The sequence below is a fragment of the Apium graveolens genome, chromosome 9, assembly GCF_009905375.1.
Source record: "Apium graveolens cultivar Ventura chromosome 9, ASM990537v1, whole genome shotgun sequence".
Taxonomy (NCBI): domain Eukaryota; kingdom Viridiplantae; phylum Streptophyta; class Magnoliopsida; order Apiales; family Apiaceae; genus Apium; species Apium graveolens.
In genome coordinates, this window is record NC_133655.1 from 222,232,673 (window position 1) to 222,248,632 (window position 15,960).

A 15,960-nucleotide genomic window follows, 5' to 3' on the forward strand; every position below is an offset into this window, starting at 1 on the left:
CGAATAACTACATTCGTTGAGATGTTGCTTGTTGATTGGTTTAGTTATTCTAAGGGGATCGTTGCATTCATTTAGTTGCATTCATGCATTTTTTATTTCTTTTTCTTTGAGTCAGTTTATGCTTGAGGACAAGCATCGATTCAAGTTTGGGGGTATATTGAGTGGCATTTATGACACTTTATTATGCTTTGTAAAGCTTTGGATTGGTGTATTTATACTCAAGTTGTTGGTGTTTTAATGTGTTTTCTAGTGTTTTTGCATTTTCAGGCATTATCCAGGTAATCAGGTGAATTAGCATTGTTTTGGTGCTTATTTGTTGTTAGGGAGGTGTTGGAATAAAAGCTCTTGGAAAACCGGCTCAAATCAGCAAGGAAAAGAAGAAGTCTGATTTTTATACAGGGAGTCAGCGCGCCCGCGCTGTGATAGCACGCGCCCGCACCCAAAGTCCAGAAACTCAGCGCACCCGCGCGCGCGCCAGGTCGAGAAAAGAAATCCTGATTCTATTAGGCTTTTGATTTAGAAGACTTCTACTCTGCATGGGGCTGCTATATATACATAAATAAGCTCGTTTTTTATAGAGAGACATACGAGAGCACAAGAAGAAGGCGTAAGAAGACCGTTTTAGCACAATTCAACCAAGGCGAAGAAGATCTAGTTTTAACTTGTGATTCTTTGTTTAAGTTCTAACGTTGGATGCTAGTTTTCTTATTCTTGAACCTATACTCTTATTTTATACTTTGTTTATTATTCGTTTATAAAGACTACGTTTATTATACCATGCTTTCATCGGAACCCACATTGATGATGAGTCCGATTATGGGCTAATCGTTATCGTGGGGTTCTAATGGATTTATTTATGGAATTCTTTAGTTGATTTGTTTCGATGCCTTAGTGTGTGGTGATTGTATGATATCCTAGTATTGGTTGTGCGTATTCGTCTTATGAGTGTCGCGAACTTATAAGATAGTGTATTAATTCTTAATAAAGCAAAAGTGAATTTAAGGATTTAGAACTTGCCATGCTAGCATAGGTTCATGTGTTATTGTTATGCATGATTCGTAGGTAATTTTAACCATCTTACTTGCCCTATGTAATCATGATAGATAACTTGTGCATTCACCGTTATGTTGTCAAATTCTATAGACATATAGGGTCTCAATATAATTGGTATCTATTCAGCTTCTATCTCTTTTGTGAATTTCTGGTAGTATGGTATTTGTGCAACAGAATTTGGCGTTTATCAGTTTCGTGTTATCTGATTAGTGTCATCACCATTATATATTAAGGTTAAAGAATGAAAAGGCTATTGAATGAAGTATCTAATGAAGTTAGAATCCCAAGTTTGTCATATATATTAATTCAATCATTCTTATTCTTTTAGTTATAATTGTTAGCTTAAGTTAGTTAAAACAATCTCAACTTGTTAATCGTCTTAGCATTGAATAATAACCATACATTGTTGCATAGGTACATAAATTGAACATTAACCTAAACCAGTCTCTGTGGGAATGAATCTGATTTATATCTTATATTACTTGCAAACGCGTTTACTTGCGTGAATTTTAGCGCGTGTTCAGCGACTAACAATATCCAATATGGAAAGTCAGGATAACTACGTGTTTGGAAGCCACATATTTTGAATATCTAAGCAGGGTTTATGATGGTCCTGTTATCCCCTAACAATATAATAAGAATTACAGAAGGGAGGTTGAATGTAATTCTGGCTTCTTTTTGAGATTTATAAAAATGTTCTAACTCAATATATATATAATTGTTTTGATTTGCAAAGTGCGGAATAAATAATTAAGTAAATCAAACACAAAGTAATAAAAACACAAGTCATTAAAACTTTCTGGTGGATTTGAATGTATCCACCAGATATATATATATATATATATATATCAATTTGAGAACTCTGTAAAGCTCAAATTGGCTCACAGCTGCTTTACAAGTGAACAAACAAACTACAGAGAAATTCTTAATAGTTACAACTTTTTTTATCTCTCTTCTAAAATGTGTTTGCTTAGTTGTTTGTTCTACTAGCTACACTTGGTTTATATATGTTAGGTTTGAATACAACACAGAAGGGGGGGGTGAATGTGTTTTGGCTTAAATATTTGATTTTCGATCGACTTAGGCTTTAGCAGTTGGTAGTTGTTAATGATTTAGTAGAATGGATGTTAAACATAAATAGCTGTACAAATATGTAAAACAAAGATCTTCAAAACTCACTTAATTTTATATTAAAATCAAGCAGTATTTTGCTACAAAATCTCTAAGTTCTTGTATTAGATCTTAGTTTCTTTCTTGAGAGAGAACACATAAATTTTCTATTCTAATTGTTCTACTTAACTAGAGGACCAGTGTTAACTTTATAACTCAGTTAACTGGTGGTTTACACGGTGGATAATAAACATGCTATTAGCTTTTCTAAACTGTCACTTGTCATTTCTATTTATAGAATAGCAAATCTTCCATTTCTGGCTTAGCATATCTTTAACATCCCGTGATTACTTTAATCTCCTCTGTCAGTTAATCTTTGCCATTGATCTTGCACATCTCTCAAGCTGCTTTTTGTAGACTTGTCAATCTAGCTGTGTGAATTGTTTGTTGATTTGCAACCTTGGATATTTAACTGTTCTGCAATTCTGTACTTAGAGAAATTTCTTCACTTCGAGATCTCCAATTAAGTTGTAGAGAACTCGACATCTCGATAGGCATGTTGGCTTGTCGATATCTCTGAAGCTTCATTGTTAACTTGACTTATCGACAACTCTGAGTTCTCTAGTAAATTTTGGTTTATCGATATCTCAGAGTTCTCTAATGGACTTTGGCTTATCGATAACTCAGAGTTCTCTAATGAATGTATACTTGTTGATATCTCTGAGTTCTCGAATGGGTATCTGACTTATCGATATCTCCAATAGCAATTCCTGAGTTCTCTACACCCGGTGGATGTTGCTTATCCGTCGGGTAGACATTGCTCATCCGTCGAGTAGATATTGCTCATCCGTCGAGTAGATATTGCTCATCCGCCGGGTAGACATTGCTCATCCATCGAGTAGATATTGCTCATCCGTCGGGTAGATGTTATTCATCAGTCGGTACTCTCTGGAGTTTAAATGACTTCTCGATAAGTCATTTTGGAGTTCTCGAATGATTTCTCTATAACACTAATTCTGTGACTTGTAGAGATCTTGACTTAGAATGTTTTACACCAAACAGATTTATTCAACTCCAAGCTTCTTCATAATTCTTCCGAGGCATGATCTTCTTGATCTTCTTCCAGATAGAATTCTTAGGCTTGACAATGTTTAGAGAAAAATGCTCCAGTCTGCTCCATTTACATTTTACAGACATTAAGTGTTACAAGTATGAATTACAGATTAAGGTTACAATACAACTAATCTTAGGGTTGTCAGTATGACTTAGTCTTGTTATAATACAGGCATGTCTTGCACAACAATCTCCCCAATTTGTGAGAAGAGTGCTTATCACAAATTCATGCCTGTTAACAAGACTAACCCCAAGTTAAGGAATGAAAATAAAATAATTCAAAAGCTGATACAACACTTGTACAATGAATATTTGACAATTTACAATAATTAAGTAAAGACTGAGCTGTCTGATTCTTTCTCAATTATGTTCTTAATTTGCACAAGTATTTCCAATTCTTCTAGGATGAGGGTGTCAGTTAGAGCCTCTATTAGTTTCAGCAAATCTGGCTTAGGATTTCTAGCTAACATCCCTATCCTATAACTTGACAAAGAGCCAACTTTTATATTCAAAAATCTTCCATCCTTTGATATTCTGCTCTTGCCTGCTGCCTTCAACTCTTATGATCTTCTGATATACTCAGATCATAGATGTTGATGATATTATTAGCTCCAGTAATCTTTGACATTCTTCTGAGGTATAATTCTTTGACATCATCTATTATATATTACAATCTCCCCCAACTTGTTCATTATGAAATTATGCACAAGTTCTGATTGATGATGTCAAAACTTTGACTAAATGCAGAAACCAAAACCAGTCTTCCCATCAGGTCTTCTTTTGTTGAGTTGCATTCAGATTTATTCAACATCCATTGGCTGTTTTGGCATTTAGATATTTTCTCCCCCTTTTTGACATTATCTCCAGGAAGAAAGATCCAGCTAAATGCACATTGTTCAAGCTGCTGTCAATGTCCATTTGGAACACTGTCTGCAGCTCCAAGCTTCATTGAGATTCATGGTGATTATTTTAAAAAAAAATAGAAGCTCCACTTAGATTTACAGAAAAAGTCTGTTAGTGATAAAAGTCCTAATCTCTCTGTTCTTTTGAATAAGTAGTCTCATCAATTCTCACTGTACTAGTCTCATGACTTTTGAGAGTCAGAGTTCCCTCACAAGGATTACTAAATCCTTACATTCATCTACCTCTCCTTTTGCCAGGAAGGATCCTGCCTCTCTTATTCTTTGTTTTTCACTCAATCTTTTCTCTTATCCTCACATGAAAGGCTCAAATGTTATTTGACCTACAGAAATAAGTGGTGGCTGAGAAGAGGTAATTTGTGATCATATGATTAGAGAAAGACCATATAGGGCTAATCATACTCATTTCACAAGAAAAATGAGTGCATAAGCATCTATGACTGGGGTCACAGTTTGACTCACAGATTGCTCTGTGGTTGTGACAGTGTGTTGTCCTCCACTTGTAGTGAGAACCTCCAATGGAATTGGAGAGGATTTGACTGGGTTACTGTCATGTACACCAGCCTCAAACCTTTGTGCACCTTGCAGACCACTGTCACATAAATGTGATAGGATTGCCCTTCTTATGACATTGTCATAGGCAATTGTTCTTCTAGCTTTGACCGCTGAGACAGCTTCTGCTAGAGTTATGAGGGGAGTTGTTCCTTCTTGAGGAACCTCCAATTGAATTGGAGAGGATTTAGATAGCTCCCCCTCAGGAGTACTACCCTCAAACCTTTCAGTTTGTGAAGACTGTTTGTGCACATGAAGGTGCATTAGTGATACTCATGAAAAGCTGATAAATTTCCATGTTTGTGATACCAGTTCCTTTTTCTCAAACAGTCAAAACAACTGAAAAACATTTTGGGGATTTTGTCCTTTTGTAAAACAGGTTCCTTTTGAGAGTTACCTGAGTGGGATTGTGTTTGAGTTTGTGTTTGTGTTGTTGTGCCTGGGTAAACCGCAGTTTGGTTTTGAAATGTTTTAGCTGCAATTTAACACAAATACCTGTTGATTGAAACTTGAATCTCCTGTTATTGTCTGAGTGGATTGTGTTGAACCTGTAATGCATTGAACATATTTATCTGTATTGATTAGGCATAACCATTGAGACATGCAGTTGCAAGCATATTGATTAGGCATAACCATTGAGACATGCAGTTGCAAGCATTATAACAGGAAAACTAATAATCAATTAATCTGTAAACACAAGGCAATCATGACATAAACAATCAAGCAACAAAAACAAATTGATAAAGAAGAAGATAATTTCATTAATATTAAACACATAGTACATTAAGATGCAGATTACATCAAGTAAATCCTAATCCTAACTACTCTAATTTAGACTTCTTCTTCTCAACCTCCAACCTCCTTGCCCTGCGCTGGTAAGCCCTGGACATGGAGTGTGCAAGAGAGATGATCCTCTCCTGCAACCCTAAAGCAGCAAGGCTGTAACACCCCCAAATCCGGGGTCGGGGATCCGGGTTGTCACGAGTTCCATTTCCCTTAAAACATCCAATCTTAATAAATAATCAACTACTCTGTACTGTGACCCCACAATAAACACACACACCGCAAGTTATAGTCTCAGAGATGAATACCCAAAAATAATCACAAGTCATTTTATTCCACAATTATCTGCCAATACACCTTAAAAGGTTTTCTGAATAAATTTACATTTTCTTTGCCATTATTACGATTCATAAATATACATAAATCTGGTACATCAAAAGTTGAAAGCCTAGCCTATTGGTAGCTCCTACCTCAGCTACGGCGGCATCAACGCTTCCAGAAAACTGCGGAACGTTTCCTAACCGCTTGCGAATTGGAAGCTTGGTCTTGTTCATCTTTTCTATCTGTTGTTGTGTGATGAAAGAAGAAAGCAAGGGTGAGCAGCAAGCCCACCAAAATAATATGTATAATGATTAACAATATATGAGCCTTCTCATAGTACTCATGAAAGTCTTGGTCAAAAGAAATGAACCAAGTTTGATATCTTAATGCGATGAAGTCGCAAAATATTCAGTATACATACATATATACTTTTCAAAATCTTGGAAGTCCTCTTCCATGCATAATATACAGAGAGTTCCAGTTTATAACTGTATAAAAAATAAATATCGTTGCAAGGTGATCTCATATATCTAACCTTGTCTCAACGTTTTTCTGAAAGTCTTTGATATGCATAAGATAATCATTTACTAGGTATAAGTTTAAAAGATGAAGTTACAAGATACTCCAATATACTTATATCTTTTCCGAATACTACTTGAACTACCACCGTTCAAGTTATAATTAGTTTCAAAAGTTCATCACACTGATGAGACTACAAGATAAGACTTGAATAGATTCAATCTTTGAAATATTTTGAAGAAAATGAAGTTATGATATACTTCATTAAGTTCTGATATATATATATATATATATATCCACATATACATCTTCTTCATACATTTCCTGAAAACCTCTGTCATGTAAGGTATGAACAGAGTTTGTAACATCAAATGAATTTTTGGAAAGGAAAAAGAATTGTGGAATAAACCCGATATCTTGCTGATCAGGCAAAGATACCAATAAGTAACCTTTTCTACTAGTAGATGGACGAATTCCCCACTGGTCATCACCCTGGCCGCAATAGGACCTTATGCTGGACTGCCACTCAGCCACTTATGCATTTGATGGACTCCCACTGAGCCACTTACACTGTAACACCCCCAGATCCGGGGTCGGGGATCCGGGTCGTCACGGTCTTTCTTTCCACAATATCACTTCACTTAATTAATAATAATAACCTTATGCTGTGACCCCACACTAACACACACCACAACCCGTTATAGTCTCAGAGATGAAATAGAAATAAGTACAAGTCTTTGAATCCACAATTTAAAAGTTATTACAACCCAAAATGATTACTTGATAAATTTACAGTTAATTGCCATTATCTGCCACAAGTTATAATTATACATAATTTGATTCTCAAAATAGAATGCCTGATCTACCAATAGATCTACCTCTGCAGCTATAGCAGCTACAACATCATCGAGAAGACGCGGGACGCTTCCCACGCGCTTGCGCTGGGTCTGCTGGAGTCTGGCCATCTTTCCTAACTGTTGATGTGTGATGAAGAAATAAAGCAAGAGTGAGCCTTACAGCTCACAAGATAATATATAGCGATAACAATAATATACGTATCTAAATCGATACTTACTAGAATCTTTTATCATGCGTAAGATAATTACTTACTAGATATAAGTAAAAATAAGGGATGAAGTTACCAAATACTTCACTATACTTATATCATTTAAAAAGCTGCTTGAACTACCACTGTTCAAAGTATAATGAGCTTTCAACAGTTCATCAGATAGATGAGACTACAAGACAAGATTTGAATAGATTAAATCTTTGAAATTTTATTAAAGGAAATGAAGTCATGATATACTTCATTAAGTTCTGATATATATATATATATATATATATATATATATATATCCACATATACATCTTCTTTATACAATTTCCTGAAAACCTCTGTCATGTAAAGTATGAACAGAATTGCAATATCCAATAAATTTGGAAAGGAAAAGAATTTGGCATAAACCAGATATCTTGCTGATCAGGAAAAGATACCAATAAGTAACCTTTTCTACTAGTAGATGGACGAATTCCCCACTGGTCATCACCCTGGTCGTAATAGGACCTTATGCTGGACTGCCACTCAGCCACTTATGCATTTGATGGACTCCCACTGAGCCACTTACACTATCATGGACGCCCACTGAGCCCATGTTGCTTATGCCGACTCAATAGATGGACTTACTTCCCGAACGTTGGGTAAGTAATCAATTCATTTACCAAAACTGCAACCGTGTTGCGAATATAAAATACACCACAGAGCCGGATCCCTCAGGTTTTGAGCGAGTATTTAAATCCCCTTAAAAAGGAAGATCTTAAATATAAAAATGAGTTTTGGGATCCGCTCTAACTTTTAAAAATCATTTTGAAGTCTCGAAAACACTTTAAAGAGTGTTTGGAGTAAAGCTGATTTAATGAAGTAAATCAGTCCCCAGAATATTTAGAAAATGTCTGAATATTATTATTTAAATAATATTCCCATAAAGAATAATCTTTATAAAATAATTGAAGTAGAAGTATTAAAACTTATACTTGAAATGGATATTAAATAACCAAAGATATACTTATATAAAAGTACTATCTTTATTTGAATAATCGAAAATAAGTTTGATTATTTACACCTTATTCTTTAATAAAATAAAGAACATATCTCAGCAAATAATCGGAGTCATAGATCCTCAAATGAATATTCAAATAATATTCATTAAATAATATAAACTGAATCATAAGCCCTCGAATGAATATTCAAATAATATTCATTAAATAATATAAAAGAGTCATAAGCCCTCGAATGAATATTCAAAATAATATTCATTTAATATAAAGGAGTCATAAGCCTTCGAATAATATTCGAAATAATATTCAATAATAAAATAAAGTTAAAGTTATCGAATAAACCTTATTCGATTAATAGTTTTGAAAACTATGACCATATATATATATATAAGTATATATATATATATATATATTTATATCCATATATACAAAATCTACTCGGGATCCTTGACTCCCGGTTTTAGAAAATATTTTCACCTTTGGGTCCCTATACTAAGGGTATATGCAAATTACCGCTATCCTCTAGCATAGGTATTATCAACAATTATATATGGAAAGAATACGAAACATGCATGCATATATATATATACCATAGCAACATGCTTCAATATATAACAACATTTGCTAATAACCAACATGCATCTATCGCAAGATAATGCATATACACATATACATCACAACAACAGTATAACGGGTAGAAAAACTTGCCTGAGCGACTTGGGGTGATAAAAGGCTCGGGACGAGTTTGGTAACCTATAAACAACAAGTAAGTTGGAATTAAACCAAAGTCACTTGTAAATCTATACTTTAACTAACTTAGACTCTAACGCTTATTCTGCGCTTACTGATTCTCTTAAGTCACTCGAGTACCCTCAGCTCCACCATTTTTAATAATTTAACCTTTACGAGTTTTAAGGCGATTCCTTCGCGAGTGTCTTACCAACTGCCTAACACACTTACCATAAATGTTTCATACATTAATTAACTCTATTTGGTCTTTAACCTATGTTTCAAAGTAAGGCGAGGGGAAAAGTTTCGTTCGCGAAACGCCGTTACATGAAACGGTCGTTTCTCCTAAACCGTGCATCGGAATCGAACGAACTACATATCAAAACGAAGCTCGTAACATGAGCTATCTAAACATGGCAATGGTCATAATCTATCAGGGGGTTATCGGGTCCTAATGTTATGCACAAAAACAGTCTAAAGAAAATCAGACGTTACGACGGCTATGTTTACGCGATTTCCCAATTTTAAACCATTCAAAACCAACCCAATTCAACCTCAAATCCAACATACAACCAACATCCATCCTTATCACATCATAACAACCCCAACCAATTAAATTTTAACATTCATACTTATGCCTAAGCTAAACTTTAACCATACTTAAGTTCTTTTAATCAAAACAACAACATTTACCATTCCAATTCAATACCATTTCAAATCCCAAACTCTAAATCACAACATCAAGCTACAATATCACCCTACTAATCAAAATCATCTTATAATACATAGGAATCTAGGGTTTGGAGATGATATACCTTCCTTGAAGTGGTGGGAGGAGCTAGGAAGCCTTAAGAAGCTTTGAGAAGTCTTAGGAATGCTTGGATCTTCAAGGAAAACAAGAAAAATTTCAAGTTAAAAACTTGAAAACACTATTCATAGTCTTCTTCTTTGATTAAATAAAGAAGATGGAGAAGGAATTGATGGCTTAAACTCATGATATAGCCCTAACTAAGCATGAATATGATTAGGGAATTAACTCACCAATTTAGGAGGCTTGGATCTTGATTTTGAAATTCTTGCCCTTTAAAAAGCTAAAAAGCCGAGAGCAAAAGATGAACAATGCCTTGGTTTCTTTTTGATTTTGATGAAAAATGATTTTGCTTGGCTTGGTTGACTTGTTTTTGTGTTTGATTTAGTTAATTACCTTGTTGCCCTTGAATTTGTGTGGTTCTCATTCAACCACACCTCCTTCCTTCCCATGTCATGCCTATGTCATGTTGTGATGTCATCTTTCCCTCCTTGTCCTCCTCTTATTGGTTGGGTGACATCACTCCCTCTAATCCCTTTGCTTAACTTCCTAATCGTTTGCCTAATGACCGCTGATCTGTTATACGGTTCGCTTAACTTTCGTTCTCGTTTATCGTTTGAAGGATCATACCCGGGATCTTATTACTTAGGTTCCCTTAACCTTTCTCAATACATTATATTCCTTTTTATGATCCTCTATTATAATCCTTTAATTTAAATCCTTTTTATCCCGTTACCTTAAACTCAATCCTTTCCGTATCTAGTGGATTTCCGGGAAAAATCCAAGTGTTTGGAAATTGGATTCTGACGATCTTTACATACACTTATATACCACATAGAGTACTAATAATATCCCAGAAGATCAATAACAGAACCCCTACATAGTGTGGCATGAAAAGTTTTCTCATTCAGCAAAAACACTATTCACAAGGGTTACAAAAAGTTGAAAATTTTGGGGGTTATTACAGTCTCCCCTCAAAAGGATTTCGTCCCGGAATCAAACAGAAAATAAATGGGGGTACTTTTCTAGCATTGCGCTCTCTAGTTCCCAAGTTGATTCTTCCACATTATGATTCTGCCATAGTACTCTGACTAGCTTGATCACTTTGTTCCGAAGCACCTGCTCCTTCTTATCTATAATCCTTACTGGCTTCTCCACGTAAGTTAGATCTGGCTGCATATCCACCTGCTCGTACTCCACTATATGTCTGGCATCCCGATGATACTTCCTTAGCATTGACACATGGAACACATTATGAACTTGTTGCAAATTAGGGGGTAAGGCTAGCTCGTAAGCTAACTTTCCAATCCGTCTTAATATCTCAAAAGGTCCAATGTATCTTGGGCTTAGTTTTTCTTTCCTTCCGAACCTCATTAATCCCTTCCAAGGGGATACCTTTAGCAGTACTAAGTCCCCTACTTCATATTCCTTGTCCTTTCGGGCTAGGTCTGCATATTTCTTCTGTCTGTCTTGGGCTGCTACAAGTCACCCTCTGATAAGATCCACTATATCTTTGGTCCTTTGGACCACTTCGGGTCCGAGCATCTTCCGCTCTCCTACTTCATCCCAGTATGTAATAACCCCAATTTTTGAGAAATTTTGAAACCCTTATGAATAGTGTTTTTGCTGAACGAGAAAACTTTTCATGCCACGCTATGTAGGGGTTCTGTTATGGATATTCTGGGATTTTATTAGTACTCTATGAAGTATATAAGTGTATGTAAATATCGTCAGAATCCAATTCCGAACACTTTGGTTTTTCCCGGAAATCCACAAGATACGGAGAGAATTGAGTATAAGGTAACAGAATAAAAAGGATTTAAATTAAAGGATTATAATAGAGGATCATAAAAAGGAATATAATGTATTGAGAAAGGTTAAGGGAACCTAAGTAATAAGATCCCGGGTATGATCCTTCAAACGATAAACGAGAACGAAAGTTAAGCGAACCGTATAACAGATCAGCGGTCATTAGGCAAACGATTAGGAAGCTAATCAAAGGGATTAATGAGAGTGATGTCATCCAACCAATAGAAAGAAGACAAGGAAGGAGGGATGACATCATGAGGATGAGGTAAGCATGACATGGGAAGAAGGGAGGTGTGGTTGATTAAGGACCACACAAATTCAAGGGCAAGGTAGTAATTTGCTAAATCAAATACAAAACCAAGCCAACCAACTAGCAAATCATTTCATCAAAAATCAAAAAAATCAGCCAAGGCATTGTTCTTCATATTAGCTCTCGGCTTTTTGCCTTTTTCAAAGAAAAAAATTTCCAAAATCAAGATCCAAGCATCCTTAATTGGTAAGAAAATTCCCTAACCATCTTTATGCTTAGTTATGGCTATATCATGAGTTTAAGCCATTAATTCTTTCTCTAGCTTCTCCATTTAATCAATGAAGAAGACAATGAATAGTGTTTTCAAGTTTTTTTAACTTGAACTTTTCTTGTTTTCTTGAAGATCCAAGCTTTCCTAGGCCTCTCCAAGCTTCTTAAGGCTTCCTAGCTCAACCCACCACTTCAAGGAAGGTATACCATTTTCAAACCCTAGGTTCATGTATATTATAAGGTGATTTTGATGAAGTAGGATGTTATTGTAGTTGTTGTTATGATTAGAGTTTGAGATTTGGAATGGTAGTGAAATGAAATGGTAATTTTGTGGTTTTGATTTAAAGGAACTTAAGAATGATTAAAGTAAAGTTTAAGCATAAGTATGAATGGTTAAATTGAATTGGTTGGGGTTGTTATGATGTGATAAGGATGGAGGATGGTTGTATGTTGGATTTGAGGTTGATTTGGGTTGTTTGTGAATGGGTTGAAATTTGGAAATCACGTAAACATAGCCGTCGTAATGTCCGATTTTCTTTGGACTGTTTTTGTGCATAGCACTAGGACCCGAGAACCCCCTTCTAGATTATGACCACTGCCATGTTTAGATAGCTCATGTTACGAGCTTCGTTTTGATATATAGTTCGTTTGATTCCGATGCACGGTTTAGGAGAAACGACCGTTTCAAGTAACGGCGTTTCGCGAACGAAACTTTTTCCCTCGCCTTACTTTGAAACATAGGTTAAAGACCAAAAAGGGTTAATTAATGTGTGAAACATTTATGGTAAGTGTGTTAGGCAGTTGGTAAGTCATTCGCGAAGGAATCGCTTTAAAACTCGTAAAGGTTAAGTTATTAAAAATGGTGGAGCCGAGGGTACCCGAGTGACTTAAGCGAATCGGTGAGCGTAAAACTAGCATTAGAGTCTAAGTTAGTTAAAGCATAGATTTACAAGTGATTTTGGTTTAATTCCAACTTACTTGTTGTTTATAGGTTATCAGACTCGTCCCGAGCCTTTCTCACCCCCAAGTCGCTCAGGCAAGTATTCTATCCGTCATACTGTTGTTGTGATGTATACGCTTGTATATGCATTATCTTGCGATAGATGCATGTTGGTTATTTAGCAAATCCTTGCGATATATTGTAGCATGTGATATGGTATATATGCATGCCTGTTTCATATTCTTGAAATATATATCTGTTGGTTCAGTTGATAATACCTATGCTAGAGGATAGCGGTATCTTGCATACACCCTTAGTATAGGGACCCAAAGGTGAAAATATTTTCTAAAACCGGGAGTCGAGGATCCCGAGTAGAGTTTATATGGATATGGATATATATATATATATATATATATTTATATATATATATGGTTATAGTTTTTCCAAACTATTAATCGAATAAGGTTTATTCGATAACTTTAAACTTTATTTTATCATCGAGTATTATTTCGAATATTATTCGAAGGCGTATGACTCCTTTATATTATTTAATGAATATTATTTGAATATTCATTCGAGGGTTATGACTCAGTTTATTTTATTATTTCAATATGATTTGAATATTCATCGGAGGACTTATGACTCCTTTATTTTATTTAATGAATATTATTTATAATATTCATTCGAGGTATTATGACTCAGTTTATTTTATTTAATGAATATTATTTGAATATTCATTTGAGGATCTATGACTCCGATTTTTTTTGCTGAAATATATTCTTTATTTTATTAAAGAATAAGGTGTCAATAATCAAACTTATTTTCGATTATTCAAATAAAGATAGTACTTTCATATAAGTATATCTTTGGTTATTTAATATCCGTTTCAAGTATAAATTTTAATACTTCTACTTCAATTATTTTTATAAAGACTATTCTTCATGGGAATATTATTAAATTAATAATATTCAGATATTTTCTAATATTCTGGGGACTGATTTACTTCATTAAATCAGCCTTACTCCAAACACTCTTTAAAGTGTTTTCGAGTCTTCAAAATGGTTTTTAAAAGTCAGAGCGGATCCCAAAACTCATTTTTATATTTAAGATCTTCCTTTTTAAAGGGGATTTAAATACCCGCTCAAAACCTGGGAAATCCGGCTCTGTGGTGTATTTTATATTCGCAACAAGGTTGCAGATTTGGTAAATGAATTGATTACTTGCCCAAAGTTCGGAAAGTAAGCCCCTCTCATTGAGTCGGCATAAGCGACAGGCCGAGGTACGGTCTATTATTGTGTAAGTGGCTCAGTGGGAGTCCATCAAATGCATAGGTGGCTGAGTGGCAGTCCAGCATAGGTCTTAATTATGACCAGGGTGATGACCAGTGGGGAATTCGTCCATCTACTAGTAGAAAAGGTTACTTATTGGTATCTTTGCTTGATCAGCGAGATATCGGGTTTATGCCAAAATTCTTTTCCTTTCCAAAATTCATTGGATGTTTCGAACTCTGTTCATACTTTACATAACAGAGGTTCCAGGAAATGTTTTCGGGATATATATATGTGGATATATATATATCGGGACTAAATAAAGTATCTCATAACTTTTTCATTCAATAATATTTCAAAGATTGAATCTATTCAAGTCTTAACTTGTGGTCTCATCTATGGGATGTTTTTTTCTTAAAACTTATAATACTTTGAGCGGTGGCAGTTCAAGTAACTTTATATGATATAAGTGTGGTGAAGTATTGGTAGCTTCATTCCTTGTTTTTACTTATATCTAGCAAGTAATTATCTTGCATATGATAGAGATGCTAGTAAGTATCCATGTAGATACTTATATTATTGTTACCACTATGCATATTATCTTGCGAGCTGTAAGGCTCACTCTTGCTTTATTTCTTCATCACACAACAACAGTTAGGAGAGATGGCCAGACTCCAGCAGACCCAGCGCAAGCGCGTGGGAAGCGTCCCGCGTCTTCCCGCTGATATTGTAGCTGCTATAGCTGCAGAGGTAGATCCATTGTAGTTTAGACCATCTACTTTTGAGAATCCAATTATGTATAATTATAACTTGTGGCAGATAATGGCAATTAACTGTAAATTATCAAGTAATCATTTTGGGTTGTAATAATTTTAAATTGTGGATTCAAAGACTTGTACTTATTTCAATTTCATCTCTGAGACTATAACGAGTTGTGGTGTGTGTTAGTGTGGGGTCACAGTATGAGGGTATTTATTATTAATTAAGTAAAGTGATATTGTGGAAAGAAAGACCGTGACAACCCGGATTCCCGACCCCGGATCTGGGGGTGTTACAGAAATGGTATCAGAGCTAAGCGTTATAAACCTCAGAGATGATGGGACGTTAAGATAATAAGTTAACTAAGATAATAAGAACTCTTGCCAAGTTCATAGTCGGGCTACCTAACGTAGCACTGACAGTTAAAACCCTTATGAGAACCCTTATAAATGTAGCGATAGAAGCGTAGTTCGTTATCGTATAGAGTAGCGGGACTCCGAACCCTGAGGTTGAGGAGCAACAGCGCGATGATGTTTTATTACTAATTGGAGATCGGATTGTGGATCCGATAGAGTGTCCTAATGCAGGACCAGATGATGTTGATATTGAGGATGTAGCGGTTGAGGATGTTGTCCTAGAAGGGATAGTTGTTGAGGAGGATCCCATGGAGGATCCTGACAAGATTGGATAAAGGACCACTG